Genomic DNA, 4,515 nt, shown 5'->3' with positions numbered 1-4,515 from the left:
AAAATGGTAGTGTCAACAATCTGGATGTTTAAACATGATTTAAGACCATGAATAATTTTCTAAGAACAAAATATCAGTGAAATCACGAACAATAAATCTCCCATCTTCCATAAGCAGCTTGATAGCATGGGTCCTAAAATAACTCCACAGTTTTAGAGATTTGGTCTTTGTCAGAACACTAGGAAAATGATACTCTTAAAAAATACCCGTTTTTTTCATGGAATAAGGACTGGAAGCAAAACTTATTGTATTTTAACTCTTTTATTTTAAAGGTCAGGAAACTGAGGCTCAGAGAGGTGTCTTGTTCAAGTTTACACGACTAGTTAATACCATGTAACTCAAGGATTCCCATCTCATGTCTTCATTCTATAATGTTTCCATGCTATCATAAGCCAAATCTTTAGAGATGTTAAAACCATTATTCTGGATGACACCAAGAACAGAGAATACAGTGTGGAAAAGGCAACCTTTATATAAAATTTGAATGTGGGTTTTGTTTATTTCAAGTCAGTTCTCAAATTGCTCATATTAGAAATAATGAAAATACCCATATATATAACAGTAAAAATACTGTTATAATTTCAGTCTAATCCAGGTAGACATTTCGAATTGATTGACTATTCCAAGGGGTCAAAAAAGTTACTTTCTAGGAGAATCCATTTCCATAGTGTAGTTTGAAGTCTACAAAAATTCTAATTATGTTTGGCTAGGATTACATATAACAGTGGGTAAGAGAAAACGCCAAAGTTTAGTTTTTTCTGTTATGAAAGTCTGACTCCAGGATTGGTATGAAACGCCACTGTGTCAGGGACTCATGCTCCTTCTAGCTTGTTTCTATGCTGAGCATTGCCTTCATTCCCAGGGCCACTTCATGGTCTGAGATGGCTGCTCCAGGTCCTGCCATCACATCCACATTCCAGCCACTGGAAAGGAGCAAAGGGAAAAAGAAAGGCACATTCTCTGCTTTAAGGACACAGCCCTAGTGTTGCATGCATCTCTTCTACTTTACACACTAACCAAATTTTTGTCATCCTCCTACTTACAAAGGAGGATGAGAATTGTAGTTCAATTCCACATGGCCCAGCTAAAACTTGGGAGTCCTATTATTATATAAGGGAAAATCGACTATTTGGGATCAAATAGTTGTTTCTGTTATAATTTGTGAGAGAATCTTCTGTTTGTCATATATAAATGAAAACCAACATTCTCAATCGCCTGGAAAAGCAACAACAACAACAAAAAAATTTAAATGACCATGCTGGGAGTTAATGGTGATGTTCTTTTTTGGAACAGGATGGTGTTAAGTGCTTAGTGGAATTTCTTTCCTGGGCTCCCTATACCCAGAACAAAAGACCCAAAATCAGAACAAAAAGTTACAGGTCCCCACATTGTTACTTCTGAGAAATGCCTGTCTTGATGACAGTCAGTGAGAGGCATCATTTCAGCAAAGAGTGTCCTATCCCACTATATTAATTTCCTAGGGCTGCTATAACAAATTTCCACAGTCTGGGTAGTTTAAAACAACAAAAGTTTATTCTCTCACAGCTCTGGAGGCTAGAAGTCTGAAATCAGTATTACTGGGCCGAAAGCAGAGTCTCACTACCTCTGGAGGTTCTAGGGGAGAATCCATTCCTTGCCTCTTCTGGCCTCTGGTGGCTGCTGGCATTCCTTGGCTTGTGACTGCATCCCTCCAATCTCTGCTTCTATCTTTACATCATCTTCTCTTTTACCGTCTGAGTGATCTCCCTCTGCCTTCCTCCTATAAGGATACTTGTGATTGTATTTAGGGACCACCCGGATCAGCAGTCCCCAACGTTTTTGGCACTAGGGACCGGTTTTGTGGAAGACAATTTTTCCACGAACGGGGTGGTGGGGGGCCGGGCGATGGTTTAGGCCGTAATGTGAGCAATGGGGGGTCGCAGGTGAAGCTTAGTTCACTTGCCCCCTGCTCACCTCCTGCCGTGCGGCCCGTTAACATTAACTGTCCGAGGCCCAGGGATTGGGGACCCCTGACCCAGATAATCCAAGTGAATCTCCTCATCTCATTTCTGCAAAGACCCTTTTTCCTTATAAAATAACATTTATAGGATCCAGGGATTAGGACCTGATATCTCTGAGTGGTCATCATTCAGCATACTACATCCACCAACAAGAAAATGTGAGGCTGATTGGAGAAAAAAGAAGTCACCTTTTGGTGGAGGGCATTTCTTATAAGGAGAAGCCATTCCCTGTCTCTCTTCTTTGTCGTCAGGAAAGGAAAAGCTGCTCCCACACCCCGCTCCCCCGCTCCCACTACTGGAAACCAAGGGAGGCAGATCCCAAGAGAATCATTCATTGGTGAATTCATAGGTGCCTACAGAAAGGGTATTCTGTAAAGATGCAGACGTACAGAATGGACTTGAGGACACGGGGAGGGGGAAGGGTGAGCTGGGACGAAGTGAGAGAGTAGCATTGACATATATACACTACCGAATGTAAAATAGATAGCTAGTGGAAAGCAGCCGCATAGCACAGGGAGATCAGCTCGGTGCTTTGTGACCACCTAGAGGGGTGGGAGGGAGATGCAAGAGGGAGGAAATACGGGGATATATGTATATGTATAGCTGATTCACTTTGTTATACAGCAGAAACTAACACACCATTGTGAAGCAATTATACTCCAATAAAGATGTTTAAAAAATAAAAAGAAAAGAAAAGAAAGGGGTATTCTGATTCCACTCTCTTGTTAAATGTCTGTTAGCCAGCGAATCTGCTCACCTGTCCCTGTGATCCAGGCAGAAGGGAATGAATTAAGGAGACAAGGCAGGATGGAGGGTAGTCAGACAGACAGGGGCATGCACTTCTCCCATAGTTCTAGTTCCCCCCAAATACAGAAAAGGATCCCACACGCACCTGCAAGTCCATGCAACCGGAGTCTGTAGTCTGGCTGGGGATTGCTACAGCAGGGGCCAAACAGGCAGGTGCAGTGAATCAGTGGGGAAGGACGCAGCCAGATGGGATTCATTTGGAGTCAAGTATTGCAGCATATTACCAGCATCTGAGGAAGTTGCTTGGGACTGAAATGCTGTCAGAAGGGCATATTGGAGGTAATTCCCTGGAGGTCCATTGGTTAGGACGCGTGCTTTTACTACCGAGGGCCCGGGTCCAGTCCCTGGTTGGGGAATTAAAATCCCATAAGCCACACGGTGTGGCCAAAAAAATTAAAAGGTATGTTGGAGCCACTACTCCTTCACATTGAGCTCTTAGACGAAGAGCTAGAAGAACAGAGACAGCCATGCAAGAAGAGAGAAATAAAGACATTCCTTCTGCCTCTCCACCTCAGTATCAAAGGAACCAGGACAAGGAGGTAGGGAGAATGGGTGTATAAAAGCTGATAGTATTGTGAGCACAAAATGCTATAAATATGTATTAGATGCTCTTCTAGAACTCACTCATAGCAAGTGCACCTCCAGTACCAGCCCCTGGAGCCCCCAGTCTAGCCAGTTCTGGGAAAGGGGAAGAGAAGAGCCTTAGATCTGACAAAAGGTTACAATTTATTTCAAAAGCAGAACTGAGTCTTAAAAACTGAGTGTGCTTTTAATTACCAAAAATGACAAAAAGCTAAAGAATCAGGCCAAAGTGTCTTTAAGAGCCCCTGTGACCCAGTGGGGAAGGGACTTCATTAGAGCACAGGTGAAAACAGTGACTGGAAAAAAAAAAATTCTTCTATGTTTTTACCCCCAAATGAGTTGAAACTCCCCAATAAGCCAATTGTGTCCTTTAATCAAAATCGCATCAGAGAATTAGCCTACGCAAATCTGAATGGATCCTTGTCTATCTAGCCTTTCTCTTTTCCCTGTGGAAGCAGGGATACATTATAATAAGCCAATGCTTCCCTCAAATTCCCAAACTTCAGTCTTAAATGCCACCCACGACTTTTGCCATATTGTTACACCATCATACTATTACTTACTTTATAGTTTTCCTTTGAATTTACTCACTTTTTAAGTTAAACATTTTTAAAGAAAACTAATACCTCAATTATAATTGAAAGGATGGTAGTAATTGCCATAAATAAGCACAACAAAGGCAAAAAAACGATTCCCTCAAATGCTATGGCCTGAGCTAGAGCTTCAGTACTTGTTAGAAAGAGAGATTAGCAAAGGTGAGAGGAGCTAAAACCACACTAGTCTCAAACTGAGACTTTCTTCTTGATGTGCTCAGGAGTGAAATAACTTTCTCCTGGGGCAATTCAAAGTTGGTTAATGGGGCTTCCCTGGTGGTGCAGTGGTTAAGAATCTGCCTGCCAATGCAAGGGACACAGGTTCGAGCCCTGGCCCGGGAAGATCCCACATGCCACGGAGCAACTAAGCCCCTGCGCCACTACTACTGAGCCTGTGCTCTAGAGCCCACAAGCCACAACTACTGAGCCCACGTGCTACAACTACTGAAGCCTGCACGCCTAGAGCCTGCGCTCTGCAACAAGAGAAGCCACGACACTGAGAAGCCTGCGCACGCAACGAAGCCTGAAGCATG

The sequence above is a fragment of the Balaenoptera physalus genome (assembly GCF_965194825.1).
Source record: "Balaenoptera physalus genome assembly, chromosome: 2".
NCBI classification, from domain to species: domain Eukaryota; kingdom Metazoa; phylum Chordata; class Mammalia; order Artiodactyla; family Balaenopteridae; genus Balaenoptera; species Balaenoptera physalus.
This window is presented reverse-complemented; position numbering follows the sequence as displayed.